Below are 26,650 nucleotides of genomic sequence, written 5' to 3'. Positions count from 1 at the left end.
AGTGCCATCCTTGCCAAGTCCCTTGTGTGAGTTTGAGCTTGCTCTGCCCAACACAGGGCCAGTGCAGCAAGGTTCAGCATTGGGGAAATGCAGACCCAGGATCTCCTGTGGCCTCTCTGTGTCACACCTCTCAGCTCTGCCCTTCAGTTTCCTCACGGGGAGGAAGGCAGAGTCTTGGCTGATCCCACAGCCACACTCCCTCACACTGCTATCTGCAGGGCATCAGAACAAAGCCATAGAGATGACATTCATCCCAGGCAAGCCATCACCAGGATTTCAAAAGCAAAAGGGAACATATGAAGGTGTCCTGATCCTTGATGATGCATGCACACAACTGAAGGGGTAAATTGATGTATTGAATAGTTATACCAAGTATGCACTGGGTAGTCACTGCTTGCATGGGATGCAGACTGTGAAACAAATTCCCCCGGCTAGAAATTAAAAAGAAAAGGAGGATTGCAGCTTCCTCATTCCATAGGGACTGCTTTTCCAACCACTGAGACAGGACACTAGCCCAAAGGCAAGTGACACAGGTGAGTGCCTACACCATGGGCAATCTTCCTGTCCCAGTTCTACGCCTGTCTTCACTTTGCTGCAAAAGCCATGTCACCTCTGTTACACAGAGCTCTGCCACCCATGAGCAATGGGGAAGCAGCTTAACTGCCCAACCTGGCAGGGCCTCCTGTGAGCATTTGGGGGTGGGAGGAAACCTACCAGCTCTCCACTTTTGTGTGTGTGGGCACTTTAAAAGTGGTTCCAGTTCTTAAACCTTAAGAGATGCTCAAATTGCCTTGAACTGAAAGGATTTCAGTATTGGAATACTGGAGGTCTTTAAAAGATGTGCAGATATGGTGCTTAGGGACATGGTTTCGGGGTGGACTTGGCAGTCTTGGGTTAATGGTTGGACTCGATGATCTTAGAAGTCTAAAGATGCTGTTTCCTTCCTGACTCTCTACCCCCAGTGCAGGAGGGAGCAAAGGGAAGCAGTATCTCTGCAAGCATGAAACACTGGGAAAAAGCATTAGATCTTTGCCTTCACCTGGAGCACACCTTGCACTTCCAGCCCTTTTAAGCAGAGGAAACCTGGTGGCCCCATGGAGAGTGCAATGACTTGAAAGCCAGCATCTGTGTCCCACTTTGTTACTCCAGCAGAAAGGAAGTGCAAAGATCCCTCAGGAGGCAGTTTGGGAACTGCCTGCCCCACACAAAGTATACTCACACACACGTACATGGGCACTCCTCTCCTTTGCCTTTTATTTTTTTAACTGTATACACTAGTATCTTTTTCACTACTCTCTTAGCATGACATCCATTGCATGGTATGTAACAATCAATGCCAACATTATGTCTATAGCATTAGCACAGAAACGTGTAATTCATTGAAACAGGACTTTCTTCTTCCCCAGCTTCTCATAGCTGGTTTTGTTATATAAATCCATATGACTTCTTGCTTGATTTGGACCTATTCAGATAAAATCTTTACTAAACCCAGAAGCATTTTGTTTTTAACAAATATATTCCCATCCTTCCAAATCAAATCTCTACTTCTAGCTGAGACAATGTCATCAAACTTTTACTGTAGTGTACTACTTCTAAGCCAATGAACTTAAAAATTCAGTTAAATGGCAATGTACAGATAAAGGGCTCTGAAGGTTTATCTATCACATGACAAAAATCATTCTTTGTACAGCATCTGTATAAATACCCATAGGATTCTCTGGATGTTTTTGAGCCACCTCAGGCCAGAAGGGTAACTAGGTAATGAAGAAAATCATGTCAAGTTTTATGAGATCCTTAGCAAAATGGTTTAAATTGAACCATGTTGGCTAATACATCCTGAAATCCTCCTCTATATATTCCACATGGCAGTATCTTGTCTGTGCAACCTGGTTACAAGTCAGGAGGAGGAGACAGGTGAAAACCTTGCATGACCTTTTGATCCACAGTGATTTCCACAGGAGAAATCACTGCAGGAAAGGTACAAGCAAAAGTAGTTAACTAGTGGTGTTCACTCCACCTTTAATACCTGCTGATAATGACAACTCAATGAAAAGATGAACATATTCCCATGTCTTCTGAGGCAATTATCCTTTATGGGGTGTTTGAGGAACTACCACCCCATTTATACACACTTTGCTACTTCACCCAAAATTGCAAAACATCCCAGTTTCAGGAGCTGCTGGGCTGCAGTGAAGACATGTTCAAAGTACTGTCTGTTCAGCAACATGGACACCAACACTGGCAACATAAACATTGAAGAGGCACATGGGTACATGCAAAAATTTCATTCAGCACAAAGAAAAGCAGCACTAGGACAGAAGGATCCGAAATTAATCCAGTTTCTGTCTTCCCACTGACTTCCCTCACTATTGGAAAGACTTTGGTTTGGATTTTAGTCAAGTCTGGTTTACAGCGCCCAACTTCGTGTGTCATAAAAAAACACCGACCCTGCTGGAACGCCTTACTCATTACACAGCCCTGCAAAAATTATTAGCTACGATATAAGGCATTTCCCTTTGGGGACCAGAAAGGGTGAAGAAAGGGGACGGAGAGTGACAGATTGTGGTTTCTAATGCAGCAGCAAAAAAATAAATAAGCAAGAGGAATTCAGGATATAACGTGTTTACATTTGTCAAAACAAGTTTCCTGGAGACATGGAGGGTCCACGCTGCTGAGCTGTCACTTCTGCTTGAAACTGCTGCCTCATGCTATCAGGAGGTCAGCCACTGACCTACTTTCTGATAGGACTGAATTAATTTGCTACTTCTGTACACAAACCTTTTTTGTTTTTTTTAAAGGAATACTTAACAAACCCAGAAAAAGCTGCCTTTTATCCAACTTGGAGTTTCAACTGGTGCTGTGCAAGGCTATTACATACCCTGGCATGGGGCCCAGTGTGCTTGGGCTGCTTATTCTTTTGGAAAAATCTGTACAGAGTATTTTTAATGAGTTGATGCTGCAAATAACGTCTTTCCTTTTTGAACTCCTACACTACACTAATACCGGTGATTTAACCCCCTACACACAATAAGGGAGGCCAGCACTCGAATAGGCTGTGCTTTGTCTAGGCTGCTCCTGAAATAGATGCCTACCACTACAAGATTAGCTCCCCAAATAGACAGATGCATGGCGCGATATACTTACAGGATTAAAACATAAAGTTATTAATAGAAACAAGACGAGTAGGTGAAACTTATGAACTAAACACCTACCAATCCAATCATTCCCTGCACAGAGCCAGCTAAGCAGTGTTCACCAGGAGATGATGGTATGCTAGGAGCCCCTAAACTAAAAAGTATTCTTCTCAGAAAGGTTTATCAGGCAGAAGTAGCAGCAAAAGAGGTGCCACCTACTTCCCCTCTTTGCTTAATGGCTACTTACATGCACATAGCACTAATGTCCCTACACAAAGCCTTCCATTTAGATAAATCCATGGTGGAGGGTTTCACAGATCTTTCAAATACCTGGACTACCGAAATATGAGAAGTCAGCTCTTGAAATCCTCCTTAACAATGCCATCCATTGAAAGCTTCACTGCTTGGGTGGGCTCCTCTTCCCAGGTCTCTCGTGGGTAGCAGCACTGCTGTTTGGAAACAGGACAGCCATGTACCAATCCGTGAAAGCAGGGCCATTCTGCTTTCAGGCTCTGGACTAACATTTGGAAGACCAGACCTCTTTAGCAACTTGGTCTCATACACTCACCTCACCCTCCATCTGCTAAGCAAAGATAAGGATCTTCTCCAAGTGCTTGGCTTGCTTAGTACCAAAACACTGTGGGTGAGACTCACACTTTCCTTTGCATTTCCCCAGGGTCCAATCTAATAATAGAGGAGGTAGTACTGACTACCGTAATACAAGACGACTATGGGTATCACAACAGATTTATGATCACTCGAGTTCCTGGACTTGATTAGGCTCACGTTGCCAAAGATAACTATGCCAAACCTAGCACTTGCAACTGCAAATGCATTCTTGTCAACCTTTTTAGCTTTCATCTGTGCATATTTACAAGCCCTGAATCTGATGTTCAAATAAATCCAGTAATTCACTCAAACCCACCAGGATTTGAACACATTAGGGAAGTGTCAAGATGTCATTGAGCTTGTTCTGCAAAAAAGAGTGCTTTATAGTTTCAGAAAGAAATAGAAAAGGGAGCTATTTAACGAGATGGTGGCATATTGAAACATGGATAGATAAGTAATTAATAGCTACCTTCTCTAAGTGAAAACTTTTCTGAGTGAAATATCAGCTTATATGAAAAACTACAAGTCAACTGCTGCCATTTTTGGATGGATAAGAACTGTCATGCATGTTAGCATCTCCATTACCATGAAGGATTTTACTCCTTTAAGCAATTCACAAAGACTTTCACATAGAACAGCATGTGGGAAGCAAGGAACTAACAGAAGGAGACACCAAAGAAATGTTGATATTCGCAACTAGAATTCTAATGAAAAATGTTATCAGGAATACATGAAAACAGGAGAGAACTTCTGCCATGAGAAGCAGAAGCTTTAGTCCCTTAGGATCAAGAGTAACTACATAGTTGTATAGGTGCTATCATTAGTGTACAAAATATTGGCCAAATAGCCTCTTTATGTTGGTATCTCAAAACATGTTCTTATTTCAGAGGTCCAGTATTCAACTAGCAGATCACCTTGTTAAGAACTGTCTTAACCTTGGCGTGCAGGTTTCTTTAGCAAATTTCTATACAGCTTCAAGTGGAACATATGGCACCTTAAAGTAAACAAAACAGGAGAAGGGGAAAAGAGTCATGTTCCAAGAAATAGGAAGTATAAACCTATTAATTAAGCATTTAATTCCTTTTATCCCTCATGTCTGTCTTCACAGGCTCTCTCGGCAATCAACCAATTTTAGGATTCACTGCTGTCATGCCAATCGTGGCAGTACTTCAGCTAAAAAGGCGCTGTCAAACATAATGAAGTTTCCCTTCAGCTTGTTCCCACACTGGTGCTGCGTACAGCACACACGCTGCCTGGCGAGGGGAGGTGGGGGTAAAGCTTGATCTGTGCTAGTTCCCAAAAACTGCAGACCCGTCCTAGGTGGCAATGGCACAACGGAATCACACCAATGGTTGAGATTATATGCTGCAGAAACCACCTCACACCCTCCTATGCAACACATAAATAGCATCCAGTGGTGCATTTTTGTCCAACTTAGAGGTGGACTTGGCAGTGCTGAGCTAAAAATTGGACTTGATGATCTTAAAGGTCTTTTCCAACCTAAACAATTGTATGACTCTTCTCCAACCTGCACATGCCTTGGACTGAGGCATTGTATAAACATGAAAAAATTTCCCAGCATTTCACTATTACAGCTCAGTCTCTCACTTGAACCATGGACACCATCCCCTGTACTTCAGCCAGTGATGCTGCACACAGAGCACAGGGAAGAAGAATATGGCAGAGAGATTCCCCCTTGTGAAGGAGAATATACACGTCTCTGTTTCTAACAGTTTGTTTTCAGCATGGTACTGCATTCCTGTGGGAACTGGTGTTGGCAGAGATCAAATTGTAGGTCAGGGCTTATAAGGCTTTGAAATCTATGAGGATAGTCACTGACAACGAGCTGTGTGTTTGTTAGGTGCTGACTTGGGCAAAGAAAGTACTAGTGATGTCCTGACTGTAAACTGCATTTAAAACGCACATTTGGCTGCCTCACCTGAATTATCCCTGCTTTCTGTCCCTAGTAAGCTCTGGCCTGGCAGCTGATGCTCCCAAGCAGCTTGTGGCAGTGGCCATCTGAAGCCAGTAACCCAGGCTACTGGCTCCTGGGGCAGGGACTGTCACCCAGCACACAGTGCAGTGGGGCCCTGACTTGCTCAGCCTCTGGGCATCACAGAAGCATAAATGAGGATAACCTAAATGCCAAAGAAGGGCAGCTACTCGGCCCTGCCACAGCAGCACACTTTACAGCAAACACCTCATATCCCAGAGCTTGAAATAGAAATCTCTGTGAAAAAAACTGCACGACGTGAAAGTCTGTATTAAAAACCCAGCAAGCTGCACTGCTTGACATCTTGTTTTTCCAACCCTTGTGAGAAGTCCAAATAGATCAAATGCAAATCTGTAATGCTGCTCTCTGAGTAACAGCTATTTTAAACCAATTTTGGCAGACACCAAGAGTTGTAAGCAGGATGCCAGTTGTATGGTTCCTTGCGTCCTTCTCCCGGATCCAGCCAGCCAGCTGTGAGGTGAGGGGACACCCTCCTGCTCTGCTAAGGAAGCTCTGACACCTTCACCTTCCTTTCAGCCCAAGTGTGCTGGGTTCCTGCAGAAAGGAGAGCTTGCCTTTGCTGCTCCAAGGATAGAGGAATATCACCAATAAAAATCAGGATTTTCCAAGTTTCAAAAGTTCCCTTTTCATAAAACAAGCCTTAAAAAGAGAATAGACAATGAGCTGCAAAACATTTTTTCACAGGCACTCACTTGAGATGACCCACATAATTCACTTGGCCACTTCACATTTCCTAAGTTACAGCAATAAGTAGTATAAAAGCTTTTACACTCATGCACAATCATGTCCCTTTTTTTGCTTTATGTATAAAAGTGCCTAGTGTAGTTTGTCTTTTATCAGCAAAAATTAACGTCCCCACATAAATGCATGGACTGTGATAACCATTAACAGATACCTGAACATCTAACACTTGCTGATCCTGGTCACTTCCCTGCTCCTCTTTACCTTTCCCAACAGCCTCCTCTGAAATCTCCCAGCATTCACCAGCCTTCCAAGCACCAGCCAACCCAGAAGTGCGGCTGGTACACAACTTGCCATTTAGCAGAGTTTCCTTTCCCTGGATCTCCATGTTGCATAAAGCTCCCATCCCAGACTCCTATCTGAGAATTCATGATGGGGGGTAAGATTATGCCTTGTGACTACACAGCACAAGCCACAGTGCATTAAAGTAAATATAACAAAATATAAGTAAAAATAAGGAAAAGTCTACAATAAAAGTAAATCCCACTTTTTCAATGCACACCACAGGAACATACATGTCCCACAAAAGGGATTAGGTACTATGTCCATGTTGGATGGAGGGAGGTGGAGAGGTCAAGCCAGAAAACCTGAGAAGTAAAAGCAGAAATATTCAACATAGCGATGGCACTGAAGAAAGAAGGAATTTTTTTTGCACAACTGCAGCAAGGCTTGCAGGGACAGGGGGAAGCAGTGGGGGTGGGAAGGGATGATGTTCAAACAGCAGTGCTGGCAGAGCGTGAGGTCAGTCAAAGGAGGTCATGCCACTTCAGCAGAAAACCCTGCTGGAATTATCCTACTGGGCAAGAATGATCATACTCACAGAAAGACTGAAACGCGCAGTCTTGGTCAAACTAAGTAACCCAGGATTCCAGCTATGGAAAAACAAATCCCAGGAAGCAAGGCCATTCCCAACAAACTGGACACAGACAGACTGCAGCTGCTGAAACACATAAGCGGAGTGACATAATATTAGAACATATTTTTATGCTTACTAGGACAACAACAAACCCAAGCCTGAAGCTGTATTTTGGGCACACTAGCTCAAACTATCTTTAGACAGGAAAAGCGTGTGTGTGTGTACAGATGTTCCAGCAGGCACGGAGACCAGAGAGCTGGAAAAAGCATTTGCTCACTTCCGAACCTTATAAAAATCATCGGTTGCAAATAAGGGTGGGGATAAATACACCAGGCAATGCTGAAACAAAATACAAACAAAAACCAGGCAAGAAGCCAGTAGTTGGTCAGGGATTGGTGCGGTATAGTGGCTCCATGCCTTCTCCAGCTTTACTTCTCCCGACAGATGTTTCCAGGTGTTATCCCCTCCTGCAGTCCCCCCGCTACGTTTTACTCCTCCTGCCAGCTCCTTCATCCAGCTTTCTATCTATCTCACTTTCACAGCTGCTCTCTGGAAGCACAATTGAAGCTATAAATTCACATCTGTAATAAAAATAGTTTTTCTAACAGCTATTCTTCTTCCCTATCAATGGTGACACAAATGATACAGAATCGCTGGCAATTCAGGGGTCTCACTGCAGCTTTAATCACTGATCAAGACAGAGAGCAATACTCTGTCTCACAAGGAAAACAGCAATAACTGAACTTTTTAATTTATTTATCTGTCTATCTATACATATATCTTGGAATTATTTCTATTTGTGAAGAACTGAAAAATACAAGAAATGGCCTCAAAGCTCTTTTCCATAGAGCAGCTATTATTTTTTGAAGTAAAACATAATTATCAGCTTGTTCCAGAAAACACATCTAGATGCCTTCTCCTTTGCCCTCTTGGATGTAAGGGAATCCTTGGCGCCACAACCAAAGCAAGCAATGCTTTCATGGTCTCTAAAGTGACTCAAGCGAGCCAATAATACAAAAGACTCTGCTCATCTCATAACCTCCAAATCTTTCTTAATCTTCAGCCTGTGGCGAAGCAGAAACCCCAAACTTTGTGCTTTGGGCATGATACAGAAGTGACCATTCCTGCAAGCAGTGCTTGTACAAGAAAACTGTGATTTGCATGTGAGGCACACCTCCTTTGCGCTCAACTTGCCTTTAAGGCAAATAAATCAGCCATGGGCAAGCATTGGGTTAATATTGGCAGGGCAAATTCCAGGCATGAAGCCCTAGGAGAAGAAGCATAGCTTTGGGTGATGGAGATTGGCCACCAGCCTGCTGTTGGTAGGGTAATGGAGGAACCAAATAAAAAACCACAAAATTGCACCAACAGGAGCAAAAAGAGATCACAAAGAGATTGATTAAAAAAATCCAAAAAAACGAGAAAGAGCCAAAGCAGGGAAGTTTGACAAACAGGGACAGTACTTGTGCAAGAAGCTCTACATAGCATTTTTATAACAAGGGCAGGGTGCAGCACTGGACCTGGAGGGGACTGGTCCACCCTGGTGACTGCCTCTGCTTCCAGGAAAGGCTGGGAGCTTTCCTAAGCTCCTTAGCACTGTGTGTGACCAGCACAACAGGGCTCTGCTTGCAATGAGTGTGCTGTGCCATTGCTACTACAGCGTGACAGCAGTTTCCCAACAGGTAACGGGGTGCTCCTGATTCCAGTGCTGCAGTGGTATTTGCTGTAATTTTTGTTAAGGTTTTCATAGTTAGCCGAGCCACTATTGTTTTTATTGACATTCACACATGCACACAGTGCTTAAGAGAGAGAAGGGGGGTGAAAATAGAAGCTGAATTGAAAGTTCAGCTTCTTTCAACTTAATTTGTTAGTAGGTTCATCATCATTTTTTGACAGAATAATCTTTCCACGGTGAATTATTTTCACTGGAAAAAAAGAGGAGACCAACAAATTGCTGGATATAATTTGTGCTTTAAATAATGAAGCAATTAATGGCATTTTAGCAAGAACACATTCTTCTCCCCAGAAATAAAATCCCTATTTCATCTCATCTAAATTGCTTGGTCAGCTTCAAATAAGCGCAATATAAATCTCCTTCCCATACTGCTGCTGTTATCTATGATAAAGGGAAGAGACAGAAAGTAATCCTGTGTTCTGTATTCACTGACACATCATTTTCATGCTACACTACACTGTAATTTATTTCTAATGGGATAAACCTCTTGTAGTCTCCCTGCATTGTTCAGCCACACACACATCCCCAACTGGTACCAAGATTGTGGGACTGGCAGGTGCAACACCCAGGGACCCCGCTTGGTGGATTTAGGATGTCTGCTGCACATTTCAGCAAAGCTACAGCTGTGAAAATAAACAGAGAGACTGTGTAATTAAGGTACGCTTTTCTTCTTTCCCACCCACTGCCTCCTGCAAGAAAGGCAGTCAAAGAGTATGACACTTTTCAGTACTTCTTGCAATTTCCAACTAAACTTTTTATTTTTTATCTAATTGGTTTGAGATGATGCAAAAAGACGTGTGGAGCTGTGAGAGATTAAAGGGCATGGAAACCAGTTGAAAGTGAGAAGTCCTTATGGTTTAGCCACAGCAGAGGTATCGTTTCATACAAAGGAAAATATCTTTGAAGCTCTTTCTCCTGTCCTCATCAAGAGTTATACAACAAATATATACCTCTTGCAATGTATGAAAATCAAGCTGGGGCCATGAAGAGCTACATGTATTATTTTTGTTTACAATGTTTTCATAGGATTTTGCAGAAGAAGGTAAAACCTATGGCTCAAGGCTTACAAAAACTTCCTTCAAATTAAAAGTTTGGACTGAAGACCCAGTTATTCCTGATACAATCCTGAAATGGATAGGTGCAAACAGAAGGCTACCTATGATATTCCTGCAGAAATTAATATATTTTAGAGAACATCCCCATTAATTTGTACAACACTTTTCTCTGTCAAAATGTGCAAGACCACCACAGATACTTAAGTTTCTGCCAGTTAATAAACACGATCATCAAGCACCATGACTTAAAGAGATAAGAATCTCAGTTTTACTGTGCCTCTGACACCCACCTCTCCAGCTCTGCTGATTGCTACACTCACATACAGTGGACATCTTACAAAGCAAAATATCGTCTAATTAGCTGCCTACTATCTGGCTACTTCTGTGGCCCAATCACTCCAGCACTCTACAGCAGGATTAATCCTGTCTGATTCAGATGCAATGTAGAAACTTGCAGCTGTGACAGTCAACTCTCCCGATTCCCTTTCCTGTCAATGCAAAGTGACAGTCCCTTCCAGGGCACATGCCACACCACTGCAGGTACCCATCTTTGAGGCAGTGAATGAACCCCTTGCTGCCTAGGGAAGGCACTAAGAGCTCCACTGTGGCCACCTGCACACGGACAAACTCCTGCTCAAAGCGGCCTGGCGGCAGGAGAGCTGTGTCTGGTCTCCTGAACAAAGGTCACTCCAGATCTCCAGATGCTTTGCCATCTCCATCGGGACTGGGGTCTTCAGTGCACCCCATGCCCCTGGGAAGGATGGTGACAACAACAGCCAGTCTGCAGAGAATGGGCAGGAGGAATGCAGTCCCAGGCACCAGCAGCAGGGCTGCAGCTGCTTTATATTGCTTCTTGCTGCAGATTATGAATGTTAGCTCTGGTTTACCAACAACTCATGCTTCAAAAATTTGATAAAATACCCCAAAGGCTAATTCCTGCTGAACTCCATCCCTGCTGCCACAATCAATTTGTACTATGACTTTGTTCTGGGGATGTGTCTGCAACCACTTATGTGAGGAGCCCAAATGCCTTGATCCAGCCCAGCCTAGGCAGGCAGTGCTGCTCACGCCCACACTGGGTCATGGGTGAAGGGAAGCGGTCCCAACAAGGCTGGCTACTACTTTAACTGGGATTCCAGCTGAGATCCTGCGAGTGAAGCTCCTTGTGGAAACCACCAAGCAGCCCTGCCAGATGCTCCTGGGGCTCTGCAGAGCACTGGCCAAGGAAGCCCTTGGGCAACCCCACAGCAAGGCCCAAGCTCTCACAACTGGCCTCTGCTACATCCCAACCTACCTACAGCATTTGCTGCCAGTATGTATTCTGATGTCTGCTGATGTCAAAATTTCAAATATAGCAGATCCTGGGTTCATTTACATTTTACTCATCTGAAACTCCCTCTTAAATGCAATCCAGATGAGCTCCTTGGAGAGGACAGCGGCCCTTGCTGTCTGCAGCCCCACTTAGTAGACTGTTTTCAAAAGGGAGCAGAATCATTTTAGACAGACTGCCTTTCACTGTGGTTGGAAAGGGAACCCTTGATCACGCTCCTAAGGTCAGACCCTGCTTTCTGAGCATCTTTGGAGACGGATGGCTGCATAACGCACAGCACCAGCTCAGGAAAGCACTATGTGGGACTTTACTGAGCTGCTTGTGATGCCTACCAGTTCTTGAAGGCCAAATGCAAGGCTTAGCTCTCCCTGGCGAATAGGTGACTTTGTACTTTGTCACCTGGCCATAGACACAAAAAGATGGTATCATGTGAAGTGTGCAGGTGTGCCTGCACCTACTGCGATGGCTCACCCCGCTGCTGCAGAGGGCTCTGCTGTATGAAACAGGGCAGGCTGAAAGCAAACCCTCAAAAGAGATGCTTGGCCCCAGATTTGTAGTACCTGGGAGCCACAGCTATCTTACAAGGCTACCGAGGAAGAATCGGAAGGGCTAAACCTGGCTAGCTAGGAAGTTCATGGTAAATGGTAAAAAATGCCTTTGAAGCAGGTGCAAGTAAAACAGCAAGCTTAAATCTGGGAGGAAGACATTGGGATTCTTACTCCAAACACAGCAGAAAGCTTTGGTTTGGATGCTAGAACAGTCTCCCTAGGCACAGGGCTGGGATCTTCTTGCCTCAACCTTTCAAAGCTAGGCTGAATGAAAAATAGTAAGAGTTTGGCTGGAAAAGCATGAGCAGATGATAGAATCAGTCTTTTTTGCTTTAAATTTTTAACTCTCTGAAAAATCAGCTTCTCATCCAATAGGCAGGTGACACTGCCACTAGGAATAATCATTTGACAGCTGTACTCCAGCACAGATGTCAAAAGAGAAGCAGCAGAAGTGAGGTAGCACAACTGGCCTAGCAAGAGGGGTGCAAACTGCTTCAACCCTGACACACAAGGTGCTAAGATGCAGTGACAAAAGCAAGGAGAATGAATAGAGTCTGGTAACTTTTCTAAGAAAGCAGGGTTTGCATACAGGAAGAAGAATTATAAAGAACAAACAACTGAAGATCTATTTGTACTACTGATTAAAAAAGATCATGGGATGTTACTTTTGTCCCTATGTTCTACAAACTGGTCTAAAATTCCAGAACCTAAACTCTTTTTTTTGCTCTGGTAACTGCCATCAGCTAAAACACCAGCTGAAATAAACTCATAAAACTGCATTAAGTCTAATGCACAGGCACTTTGTACATACAGTACAAAGCTAAGGGCTATCCTTCACCTCTGAAGACAATCTGTAGCCACACTTACACCATCTTAGGCCATTTATAGATAAAGCTACAAACAACTTCTTTATTCTCAGTGCAATGTGTGAAACACGTGGGGTTTTTTTCCATTTCCACAGAAATTTACTTCACCTACTAGCCCCTCAGGACAGCTTGTGAAACTAGAAAAAGTAGTGTACTGTCCACTGCTTCTAATTAAAATCTTAGTCCTGCAGTGAGGTCACGTGATTTCCTTGAGGTCAGACAGAAAAAGCCCACTAGACCAGAGATGACAGATTTCTTGGCTCATCCATGCAGTGCAGCCCTCTGCAGCCTGGGCCAAAAATGCTGTCATTGGGAAGCTCTGGCTCTTCTCAGTAACCTGACTTTAAATAGTCTCGATCTTTACAGGAGAAAATCCCATGGAAAATCCCATGTAAAGTCCCATGCTCCGTCCCACCACTCCCCCGAGGGTACCAAGAGTAACTTTTTCCCCCAAAGCCTTCTTGCACCTGCAGATGTTGCTCTGGGAGTCAATGTGGCTCCAAAGTCTGTGCCAGTCTTCAGCCGCTCTCTGCAGTTTTTCTGTATCCTTGAGCGCCAGTAAGCGTTCACACTCCAAGTAATATCTGGTCTGACCATTTGCGTGTTCCTCCAGCTGCTTGAGAGCCCATCTGCTCAGACAGGCTTGCTGGCTTCACTCACTGTGCACAACCCAATGTTTCCACCGCTTACCCTGGAGAACTTGGGGGACACACTGGTGAGGAAGTGACAGATCTTTGCATTTGTGACACATTCACTCCGTCTGCTACCTAGTATTTTCCCCAGGTATTTACCTCTGGAGGCATGAGACGTCTGTGCCTCTGGTGAGTTTCCAATACTCACATCCACATGTTAAAATGGAAATAACATCTGAGTGGAAGACTCCTAGTTTGGTCTTTACATTTGTATTTTCAATGACTAATTTTGTTTAAGTTGGTAAACGCAGCTGTTGCCTTGCCAGTTGGTGACATTTCCTTTTGGACTTCCCCCCTGGTTGGTGTGTCTCTGCCAAGACATGTAAATTGACTCATTCCTTGTATTCCTTTGCCTGTTTATACAGATCTCTATACAGGTCTCTTAAGATTTGTTTCCTTAAATAATTATTAGCCCTGAAATGCCAGACAGTCTTTTCTTATATGTTTTCTGAATTGTCACTTAAGCATCCCAAGCTCAGGATGCTGGATCTAACTGATGTACCAGCTCACTATACTACATCCAGCTGTACTTACGGTGACTCAGTCATGTCACCATCCATTCAACAGCAGCCGTAGAGAGGTGAAAGAATGCAGGTTGGTTTTACACCAGCATTATCCATGATGAACCATCCACTCAGCTTTCTACTTGGTTCAATGGCTTGAGCTTGTCAGTGACTTCACAGTCATTACAAATAATACATACTTGAAAAGAATAGATTAGTCTCCTGAAAAAGGTAATAAAAATATCCTCCCCAAGAGCTCCAAACAAACAACTGCCTCAAACTGGCAGGTGATCTGCCTCAAGCCAGGGAGCAGGAGGCTATCCAAAATCTGGATAGAAGAGGCTAGCCAAAAATCTGGCCATTGCTTTATCTCCTGAATTGAAATGTCTGAGCTGAAGCTGTAAGAGAAAAAAACCAGAATCTCTGTTTTTCACTGTGGTTTGGGATTTTTTCATTTCTGATGATTGTACCAGTGAAAGGAACAGAACTTCTCTTCCACTCTTGCAATCGCTTGCATCACTTTCTAAAATACTTTAGCTGGAATCCAATTTTTTTTGTATCAGTTGGATTATTAATTTTTTCATATTCCTGTATTTCTTGAAGAGCGCAGCAACTGCTTAGTCAATGATTTTTCAACAATGGTCTCTACCTCCAGCTACTCCAAATTGTGGTTTTAGAGAGCTTTTCACATCTGCCTTTGTACTATGAGACAGCATCTCTACTCTGGGATTTTCAGTTCCTTTGGCAAAGTCACAGTGCTCCTCCCACCATCATCATCCTTCTCCTGTCACTAAATAGCTTTCACTTGCTAACCTCAGACAGGCCTACTGGGTGGTAGAACCTGGCCTGCTGAGCAAAGGAAATAGCTTTTTCAGGAACTAGACCAGCTTTTTGGGCAAGGCTATCGTCTTTATTTCTCTTGGGGCCTCTAATCTTGTTCTGGAATTGATTTTCCTGCTGATTTTGCTGTGTGCATTCAAATGTCCAGTGTTGGCCTTGGTATTTCCATCCTTGGAAAGCCCACTATCTGGGATTGCTCAGCTGAAAACCAGTTACATTTTTAGCCACATATGGCATGTTCACTTCAGTAGTAAAACTAATTTACTAGTTCTTCTGCACTTTTTTCCCTTTTTCTTTTTCGTATTGTCACAAAAAAAGAATCACTTCTCTAAGTGATCTAAGTGATCACTTAGCATGATGATCACTTCTCTAAGTGATCATCATGCTAAGATGTGCTGAAGATAAACACTGTGTTTGCCTCCAATATACTCAGACCACAACAATTACACCAACTGCTGTGGGGACACCTTTACACTATGTCCAGGCATCACCAAGAGCCCAGAGAACAGGCAGAGCTCTGCCAGGCCCCACGTTATTGCTTTGGAGACAGAAGATGACATTCGGCCACTGATTCCTCTGTTCTGTCACCAGCCCTAACCCCAAGAAAGAAGTCTCCCTTTTAGTAAGCAGATGTCAGGCTGAGAAATTTGGTCCAAATCTGCTGACAGCTCTTATCTCATTGCAGTAGTTGTCTTTTGGTAATACTGTGTAATTGTCATTTCATGTACTGTGTTTGAAATCTAGTTCAGAGCAATCGACCACTAATTGGTTCCCAGTCTACAAGCTATTTTTCTGCCTTGGAAGTCATAATTAATGCTACTCCCTCTGAGTTATCATCATCTTGCTTCATGAATATATTATAGCTTTGTTTTCATTCTTAAGATTGCTCTTCATCAATTCCTGGTCACAGACAGTTTGCTTACTCAAAGGATTTTACTTACTCTATTCCTCCATCTCTTTCCCCTGCATCTCTTTTGTTGTTACAGACTTTATTCCACTGTTCCAGAAACCTACTTTCTGTGGTTAGATTTTTTTCCAAACCTTTCCCTAAAGAACTCTTCAGAGGCTTGCTTGGCTCACAGCTTTCACCAAAGCAGGTCACATCATTTCACCCAAGACAGAATCTGCTGTTTACCTGGCAAGTACTTTGCTGGAACAGCTATCTTGCCATCTTCCTCTAATTTCCTCTTCCTTTTCGGCTTCTTTTCCAAGGACAGATATTTTGCCTGTAGCTGAGCCCCAACCACAGAGTGTTCTACTACTCCTTTTCACCACAACCATGATGTTTTACCAGTTTGGTTTGGGCCATGAGACTCTGCAACCTTGCCCTCAGCGAGGTCAACTGGAGCCTTGATTTGGCCTCTGGGTTCGCGTGGTAGCCGTGCACTGCCAGCTGCTAAAGGAACACAGCAGTTTTCCTGTCACCTACATTCTACTTGATAAGGATGCCTCAAGATGAAAAGATTCCAAGTACTCACATTTTACAGTAACAGCAGCCATTTCAATACCTGGCTTAAAAAAGAAACCACATCTTACATCTCAGAAACGGCCGTGCTCTGTCTCCAGAGCTGATGTAAATTCTTCATACCTTCTTCTGCATGACATTTTGCATTGCCTCCCTCCCTTGTCCCCAGCACACTAATATGTTAGTAGTTATCACCACCTGAATCTTACGCAGGTTCACATTAGGACTCCATAAATACAGTGAAGCACAGAAACTTAACACCTACCAGAGCTGGGAGAAAAACATTCATAAAAATTTTTTTTTGGCTGCTGAACTAGCTCATATTCTTCTATACTTACAGTGCTATTTGGTTCAGCAGATGGAGAATGTAAAGGAAGGTCCCTTTTGCCAACAATTTCTACTACCTCACATGAGAAATGTTAGCTACACGTGGGCTCCACGTGACACAGTAATTTTCGACCCGACAATGGGTAAACTGTTGAGAGGAGCAGACTTTGCACTTGAATGGTCAAGCCACAGACCTGAAATATTAACATTCAAAAGTCAGGTTCAAGGGAGAGCCGAAATGGGCCAGCAGTGCTGAAAAGAACAGTTGGTCATCATTGCAAAAAGCCCAGTCTTTCAGGGAGACACACTGCACAGAGGGGAAGGAAGTTTAACCCAGGGGGCCAGTACCTGGGACTTGCTAACTCACTTTTCCAGAGCAAAACTACAGTGGGTAACTATCGACCAAATGAGAGATGAAGAATCAGGATTTATGGGACTGCTCTGAAAATCTACAGGATGGACAGTGGATTAGGTCAGTGCACTGAGGTCACCTGCACTGACATGTGTCACTTTTGGCACCAGCCACATTAGTGAATGGGGTGGGAGATGGGGTGAGGAGAGGGAAGAAGGAAAAACCATGGTTTGGGGTAAAAGAAAGTTTTCTGGCTAAAAAATGAGACCAAAAAAATGCTATTTCTGAGATATTGGGAAATGAGAGTCACTCTTTTAATCATAATAGAAGACAGAAATAGGGAAGACAAAGAAGATATGTTCAGAAGAACATAAAACCCAGAGATGCCTTAATGCTTTTTGCAGATAACAAGCTCTCAAGTAGTATAAATACAGTCTGAGCAAGTGTAACCAAAATATAGCTTGCTTTAAAAAAGACAAACCATCTGCATTTCACCTCTTCATGTTAACACACTGTAATAAACAAACAGCTATGGAAAGCAAACAACAAGGGACCTGGGCTGTGTTAAAAACTTTCTTGTATAACCTCAAGCAGCTACTTTGTGCCTCAGCTTATACACACATAAAAGCTGTATATACTACAACTGGGTTTAATTAAAATTTGGTGGTTAAAGTACTGTTTTAGTGTATAACTTTTCTCAAAGTTATGCAATTTTTGCCATTTATGGTTATCTGGTACATCATTTCTCTCTAGGAAATACACTTTTTTTTTTTAAATTACAGCGCATAGAAAAAAAATGTGTTTCTGAAACAGAAAGAGACTGGAATCCACTTGTTCAAATCCAGACTTTAAAATGACATAAGAGACACCCCTAGATGTTCTGGACCATCACACTGTGGCGTTACCTCCCGGCGAGAAAGAGTGATCAGCAAGAGGATACACTAACTCCCTGCACCAAGTCTCCAGCAAAGGACTTCCAGTGTAGTTTTTTACTAGCAAAAGGCAGGTGTCTGAATAAATACAGGTGTCTGAAAACCTGTAGCTAGTAGGAAGCAAAGAGAAAGCTGAAGGAAGACTGAAATGACTATTTCAGATTCCCAAGGGGACAGCTAGCTTCTGTTGCCCTAAGTAATAAGAATGTTGCTTCATTTGCTTTGATTAAGAATTTTAATTTTGTGATACCTGATTTTCTTTGCTTGACCTCCTAATGGCTAGACAACAATTCTGTGCATGACTGTGCTTCAATTTTTTTCTACACCCTGATAATTAGCCCTCTTTGATGGAGCATGTTTTAATACAATCTGTAGATAAGTTGGGCTGCCATCAAACCCATTGAGATTGGGTTTGTTCTCAGCTTTTGATTTTATTAAGAGCAGGCATGGAAAGGCAAGAACTGAAGCATTAGTTCAAACAGGAATGAGGTCCAATCCCTGTTCTCAAAAGCAAGAACTTTGAGGTACGTGGGAACCCCAGGGAGCACACAGGGTCACCTTTGCCTTAGTTAAACTCCTCCACTTCTGTAACTCTCTTGCCTTCCATTTTGGCACCTGTTGAGCAGACAGAAGAAGAAATACTTGGGGAAAGAATGCCAAGGGAAGACTTCCTTGCAGAATTTTTGTTTCATTGCTCATTAGCAGGTAGGCGACAGCCGTACATATCAACGTGGGTGAGCACATAGGGCTTTCATGGAAGACAGAGCGCCAACGTTCATTCCCAGGAGACTCATCTCACTTACGAGACGCCCACGTTCACACTGCAATCACAGCTGCACCAGCTACAGTCATCTTGGAGGCTCTGCTCTCAAGATGCTGGTGAAAGATATCCTAAATCGCAATGCCATCTCCCATTATTCCAAGTCTTCTGTCAACAGACTCAAACTCAGGATCCTTTATAGTAATGGAGAGATTTACCAACACCTTTACCACTAATATAACCTGCCAAGAAAGCACTTTTCATTATCTGTTTTAAAATATATATAAGTCTTATGTATCACATATTCCTTATCAATTTTATATAACAACAGCACTGAAGACCAGCGATACAGGAGCTCCTGATGTTTGCAGCTTGCTTACAGGACCCAAATCTAAGAGACAGCATCACTGCATTTAGAAATGTCACATCAAGGTTTCCAGTAGCTTCAACATTTCCCATTTCATTAAATGAAAGAAGAGGTGGAGAAAGGAGGAAACCGTATTTCTGCTCCACTTACTTGACAAATGCAAGAAACTGCATATAGATCAACTGACACAACCTCTCTGAATCTTGCTGAAACACACAAACAAAGCAAGATCAACCCAGGCAACTAGAATTTGCTGCCATGGTTTGGGCAAATGGTTTAAAACCCAGAAGGTTTTGGATACCTTGGTTGAATGCTACCAAATGAATAACTGCACACAAGTATACCATGGATAGCAGGTTTCAGAAATCAGCACCTATCTATCTACCACTTCAGTGGCAATCAACAGATTAACTCTTTATGACAATTTAGCTACAAGTCTCAGCCTGGAAGCACTTCCCTCCCCCCTACACCTAAATCACAGTCAGAAATGCTCCAAAGGAGATTAGGGAGATGAGTTCGCCAAGCACAAAGTGCTGACCTAAATGTGTTCCTCTTTAAGTAGGTGGAGGTTCTAAATTTGACTGAAATGGCAATGTTCAGTCCAGCCCTTTTGTATTTTTCAAGATTTGTATAAGCTTTTAAAGCCTCTCATTTCTTTTAAAGCAGGTTTCACTATCCCCAGAAATATTTTCTGCTTTTAGCCTTTTTGCTATAAACATACAAATTGCACATACACATATTCTGCTGAATCTAGAGAAATGACAGGGTTTGTGCTTCACCTGCTACATCTGAAAAAAGTGATGCTCTGGCTTGTGCCAGCACTTGGTAGTGGTGTTCTAGTGTACAAGAGGGATGGCTGCTTCATCAAAAAATGTGCTCTGTAAGCTTTTACACTGTAAGCAAGGAGATCCCAAAATATAGGCTGCTGCATTTCTTATTTTCATCCATACAACACTGTTAAATCAATGGGATTTACATGGATAGGCAAAGGACAAAATTAGCCTATTTTAGTAATGGTAAAATGACATTAAGATTATAACCCATCTCACAGTCCCAAGATTAATTACTTCCCCACTCAATATATCAAAAGGTTCTTTCCTCCTAACAGAGTCATGTCAAATGAAAATAAAATAGTGGTTTTTTTTTCTTTTCTCTGTTTTAGACATGATGTATTTTAAAACTGAAAGAATTAATTGCTTCATTTTCTTTAAAGAGTGAAAAAGGAGCACAGGCTGCTATGCTGCTTGGTTAGAAACATCAGACTGAGGCTGCTGACAACTCACTGAACCCTGAACTATGACATCAGAGCAGGCCACAATGTAAATCTTTTTGGAAGATGAAGCTCTTTTATACACCTGTGAGGTTGCTGTTGCCCCCCACCTGGCTGCTCCTGAGATTCTCACACGTGAATAACTGTGCCTGTATGGGAACATTCAGAGAAAATGTCACTGAGGTTTTGAAATGATAACCAGAAAACACACTGTGGTATTAGTTCTGCTAAACAGTATAAGAGCTTGAATTTTAGCTTTTATTAGCTTCTGCAAGGCTGAATTTCCCAGAATGATGTAATTGCCATCTCAAAATCATCTGAAAATGTTTTTTTCTGTCCTCACACTACAGCTCTACATCTCCCCTCTGCTGAGCTACGTCTAGAACAGCTAATCTGAGATCAACTCACACATTGGTTTCTAAGGGACACAAATATAAAATGGGCTGAAGGATACCTAGGATGATGCAGAGAAACGTGTTTTGCACACAGAGACACAACCACTTCAGCATGCTGTAAGGAATCATCAGCCACCAAAGGACACGTGGCAGCTGCCTGCCCGCACGCCGGTCCCCGTGTGCGGCCTCCGCAAGCCAACCCGGCCCAGCTCAGCCCAGCCGGCAGCTACAGAGGGTGACTCCATTGGTAGCTGCGGACAAACAGAAGAGTTACTTGCTGCTAGTCCAGTGAAGAGTATTAAAGGCAAGCAGTTCTTAACACAGAGCCCACAAGGACACTTGTTTGACAGCTGTCCCTGCTGTGGCTGTACCTGCGGCTGTGACAAAACCTGGGCAACTCAGGCTAAGGGAGTCCCGGTCCACACGTGGCTTCATGATCCCAGGGTGGGAAACTCTGACAGCATCCCGAGCTGAACTCCTGGGGGTTGTACACCTAGACACGGCATTTTCCTCCAGAAGGCAGTTTATTCTGGCAGCTTTGCTTTAAGCTGCTTGTACCCATCCCTCCATCTGCAAATGCAGGGCTGGTTTACAGCCCCTGTCCTGGGAACTGCATCTCCACAGGGCTGCATGTGTGCACTACAGTTTAAGCACTTTGGGACTGTTCAGAGTGAAATGCATAAAATGCTAATGTATTACTAGACTCCTACAATATTTTTAAATAGCATCCCTGGTATATAGAACTATTTTACAAGCAAGTCAGTGTTCCATGACACCAAAGATTTTTATTTTATCTTTTAAAGTTTAAATATCAGTGAAAAGTGGGTGTTGATAGGATCTGCCAGCAGCACAAACAAAATGTACGAATCCAGACTAGAAATGAAAAGATCTCTCCACAACAGGGAAAGTAAGGCAGCACAATGGAAAAATATTCCACAATACACAGCACCTTGAAAGTATTGAACAAGCAAGTAGAACAAAGATTTCAAAGCACATTTGGACATGGTTCTTCACGCAACATGTCAAAACCACTACCTTCTCCTCCCCTTCTTCTTGACAGATGGTCTGACTGGGCCCGAAGCCACACCACCAAGCTGTGATCCTGGCAAAACCCACAAGGTAAATAAGGCTGGGCAGAAAGTACAACTGGATAGGAGACATGTGAGTGCTGAAGAATGAGATCCTGGCGATTCAGACAGCAGCACAAGCTCATCTGAAACAATGCTCCAGCACAGTGCCAAGAGTGCTCTAGAGGTAAACACTACATAGTCAGGGCTGTATCCATCTCCAGTTGAAGAGATGTTTAAAAGGTTAAACACTTTTCAGTTTAAAAGGTTAAACACTTCAAATTTCCTGGGCAAATCCCAGCTGTCTTCATTTTATTTCAAGCTACTATGAAGAAAAAAACCCAAACAAAATCTCAACATTTATTGATTTTGGTTTTCTCCTGTGCTGCTAGAGTGGTGTAAAGATGCAAGAAAGTGCTACCATGCTCTTTTGCAAGACAGGATGTGTTTCATGGGTACCAAACCACCTCTATGTATGCTTTGTAAGATCAACTGATTCCCTCAGAGCTAAGAAACACCGAGAAGATGCCAAGTCACATTATTTGGGCAATTGTTTTTGTTTAATATTGTGTATGGAACCATCTGCATGAGAACGAATCAATAATCAAAGCCAACCATGGCCAGACGACAAATCCCTCTGCTTCTCCAGGTTTGAATGTCAAATTACCAGTGCCATTCAAATTCTGGTTCGTTTTTAACTTCTGATCAAAGCTAACATAGCTGGGGAAGACAATGCTTTCCACGCTCCGCCTTCCCCCCTCCTTGCTGCTCTGAAATCATCTGTCTCAAAGCCAGAGGTCTAAATGGAGTGTAGGGCAAGTTCAAAACAGGGAGTGTTGCTGGGAGTCTACTGCCAATTCCACTCTGCAGTCACAGCTTGCTCCCACAGCTCCATTAGCTGCCTGCAATCAAGGGCGGACGACTCAGTCCTGCTTGCTGTCCAGGTTTAATAGCTTCAGCTAGTTAATGAGCAATGGCTAGATTGCATTCCAAGACTTCACATCATTCACAAAGCAATTAAGTGTACACTTCTTGGGCTCCTCCAGGAGCCCAAGAGAAGTGCTTTGCTCTACTGAGATGATAACTGGAAGGCACAATTTTCAAAATGGAGTAGTGTGACACAATGGGAAACTGTCAGAATATTCACCTTCTCCAAGTATCACACTGAATGCATCATTCCTTTACCACAAACCTCTCAAGAGCTCACTTACCTGTACACCCCTGGATTATAGATTGCTCTTGCTACATGAAACCAAGAGCTGTAAGCCACTGGGAAGCATCTCAGTGCGTGCTCAGTGCTGAAAAAGCAGGCTAAGGAGCCATTGAGTTAACAAAGCAGATCTTTACTCTGAAAGCCACTGCAAAGGCAGGGGTACTTTTTACATGTATACTTTTTACACATTCTCACCAGAGAATGTTTGCAAGGCACCTTGCAAACAACGAAACACTTATACCTAGATTTACAAAGCTCAGAAGCTAAGTGACTTGAGCCCTCAGGCATTCCTCACAAAACCAGGAGCATGTCCATAGAGAATGAAGCTACCTCTGAAGGCAGAACTGGGGAAAAGCAAGCATTTCTATTGACTCACACATGCTCATTCACCCCCCATACTCTTGCACTATTTTACTGCTGTTTACACAGGTACCATTACTGCTACAATGCCCCTTCCACATGTTTGTGTATTTTTAAACTCTCACTTCCAAGGCAAAGATCCTTCTGTTTGTTACAGGGAGGCAACTTCTCTGGCAGTACAAAGGTTATCCTCAGCTGGACCAAAGCTGGATCTTCCACGGACTCTGAAAGTTCAACTTCTTACATCTGCAGGCTGTCTTTTCCATGCTGTTCAGCTGAACCTGAGGGAGAAAGGAGTCCTGCTGGCAAGGGCCTGTCTAAAAGACATGCTCTCAACAAAATGTTGAGAGCCATGACCACAGAGCTTGTAAGTAAATGGCAGCCACACTGACAGAGCATCCTCCTCATCCCATATACAGTGCTCACATATGACACTTTTAAAAGCCTGGATACTTACTGGTTTATAACATCTTTACTAAAAAGGAAAGGACATCAAAAAAATCCCCAAACATTCAAGGTCCCTTCACAACCTCTTTCTGTAAAACCAGGAATCAGATTCCATTTCTCTGAGCATATCCACTACCTAAACTGGAGATGAGTTTCAGGAGGAAAAAAGAAAAATACCACCTCTTTACTCATTTACCAAAAAATTTTCACTAAACTTTCAAAAAAGACTTTTGCAACAACACAAGACTGGTCTTTTTACTTTAAATGCAAAACCTTAGTATGGAAGGGAAGCACAGTTGAAGGGTTATATAAGTTTTTTCTTCTATTATTCTCCATTTCCTTTGCACATGCCAGTCAAAACTATAAAATACTTGTGGGAGAATGCAGAAGGCACAGTTTCACATTCCAAAAGATCTATTTCCATGTGCTGCATATGAGACAGTCGACCACCCAGGAAAGCCAGGCAAACACACTGTGGCCCACCAGTGCTGCAGTTGCTGACAAGCAGCACTTCTCTATCAGGGCTTTGCCCTGTAGTTCCTATGAGAAATAAGCATCAAGCCTGACAAGCAGCCAAGCCTGTGGCTGCATCACCTCTAAGTCTGTCCTGAAACAGTACTGATGAGCAGACCTGCACTTTGTCCTCTTGAGAAGTGGTGCCAAGTGCTAAAATATTTTTAATAAACTGGCCACAAGAAAGAAAATAAAAAAGGAGTAGATAACCCTAATACAGAAGCCTGTAATATTATCACCTGTTTACTTGTCAAACCTTTCCATCCTATCTCTTTGCCCTCCATCACAACACTTTCACCTCAGTTTTATTAGAGAAATGAGAGCGAAGATGGGTCATCTGTAGTCTTGGGAAAGGGTATGACCAGCTATTTTCTCTCCCTAAGAGCCATGAACAATGTTACTTTCTTCTCATACGTCAATCACAGAAAGGTTTGGTAACTGTTTCAGAGTCACTAAAAATTAATCAGTCCCTGAGAGGCCAAACTGGTCGAGAAACTGCTGGCTGGAGCAACAGAAGCAGGCACAACTTGCCTTCAACAAAGCAGAAGGCATTTGGTTTTAGTTAATGGGGTAAAGGGCAGTAAAACTCGGCCAAGTATTTATTTATTGGACTGGAGTGCCTGCAGCAAGAGAGGAGGTGAGACAGTGTAAAGTTTTTGTAATCCCAGCCTTGAAAGAGAGGTAATTGAACTCTGGTTTCACTGCTGGAGTAAGATAGCACAGAAAATCTTTGGTATGTGCTGTAGAAATGATGATTTATAGAAGCAATGGGGTGTGGGTGTGTGTGTAAAACCAAAAAAGATCTAAAAGCTCTAAAAGACCATAAGTATTCCCAAGACAATACCTTTTCGTTGACCTGTTGGCCATTACTTTCTGCCAGTTCAAGACAGTCAGGAACACAAGGAAGCAATAAACCACTAGTGAGATTGTTGCTTTGCAGAACGATGCTTTCAGTTCAGCAGTGGGGAATGCTGACTGCACCCTGGGCATCGCTGAAGCCTACCCTTGGATCTCTCCAGTGTTAAATAAATACATTTAACAAAAGTTACAAGTATTAATGAAGCTTTATGTAGTCTTGTCCCAAACCTCCACTCAGTGGTGTTGCTACTGGATAATACTTCAGTACAGGCTGATATATGGACATTCCAGCTGTGACTTATTTGGCTCTCAGTCATGTCCCCCCACTTGGTGTAAGGGTAACATAACAGGGGTGGGCAGTGAGAGACCCCCAAATCAGGATTCATTTCAACTCTGGTGAACACAACTGACTTTCAGTTCATGGCAGAGCAAAAAAACATGGAGATCCACCTGAGGATGGTACAGAAGCTCACTGGATGCGTGGCAGAGATCAAGAAAAACCAATGAAGAGGAAAACTGGGATGGCCTTGCAGTGTTTAGCTGGAACTGTCAGGCAACAGTTAATGCTGAGGAATCTTGCAATTCTGTTTATATTCTTTCACCACAAGCAGGTGTTGGGAAGCCCAGGATGGGAGGGGCATGCAGATAAAAAAAAAGAAAGAGGAACCATTTTTTTTTCTGGTGTGCGTGATCTATTCAGATGAATCTTTTTTACCGACAGGCTCTCTTCCTGGAATTAGCACGGATGCCCAAGCGTCACTCCATGGCTCTCTGATAAACACACAGCATAGCTCAAATGTCTAGATTGTGTTGCCTGTTTGTGGTGGAGGTTTTGATGGGAGTTCTGGGGTTATTAAGTAATTTTTAAAAGAAATATTATTAAAACCCCCCACCTTTTTAAAATTTAGATTTGCTTGGTTGGAGTTTTGTTATTGCCATACTATTATAGTCGTGTGCTGTAATGCTTACCATCCAAAAAGTGAGACATAAAGGACACATATCCATTGACACACATCTCATTTCTTCCCTTGGACACCTTGAATACAGCAGTGCACATGATTCTTACTGCGACAGATTTTGTACAGAGGAATGCTCTAATCTGTAGATTTCCCTCCAACTGCTGCTGTTCCTTGTCCAGTGCCACAGCCACCTCTCTCCCTTTTTCTGCAGCTCTTTGTTACTGAATGTCAGTGTCACTGGCTGACATAATTGTTGTGGCTGACATTATGCCACTACTCTAAAGGAAACAGGCAGAGGGCAAAGGAAAAAAAAATAACAACACTCAACCCAAAACCTGTAGCCATCTTAGGCAAAAGGAATCAGCCTCAAAGAAATATAACCAACCTCACTCTTCCCAGTTAAAGAGAAGGTCCTTGCACTGCAATAGACACATGTGGCATC

At 43.0% G+C, this 26,650-nt stretch overlaps 1 protein-coding gene across 5 annotated transcripts in view; it reads right to left on the bottom strand.

Moving 5' to 3' along the window:
* Positions 1–26,650, bottom strand: part of BACH2 (BTB domain and CNC homolog 2) — a 184,052-nt gene that overhangs the window by 101,886 nt on the left and 55,516 nt on the right. For 3 of the 5 annotated variants that reach the window (XM_069011142.1, XM_069011144.1, XM_069011145.1), the window contains one exon: positions 7,319–7,438. The exons of 1 other annotated variant lie outside the window; for it this stretch is intronic. The gene's annotated coding sequence lies outside the window, so the exon portion shown is untranslated. Of the gene's footprint in view, positions 1–3,464; positions 3,515–7,318; positions 7,439–26,650 lie in introns of those variants that run through there. One more of the 5 variants, XM_069011146.1, reaches the window with a different exon arrangement.

This window comes from Aphelocoma coerulescens, chromosome 3, assembly GCF_041296385.1.
Source record: "Aphelocoma coerulescens isolate FSJ_1873_10779 chromosome 3, UR_Acoe_1.0, whole genome shotgun sequence".
Taxonomy (NCBI): Eukaryota; Metazoa; Chordata; class Aves; order Passeriformes; family Corvidae; genus Aphelocoma; species Aphelocoma coerulescens.
This window is presented reverse-complemented; position numbering and strand designations above follow the sequence as displayed.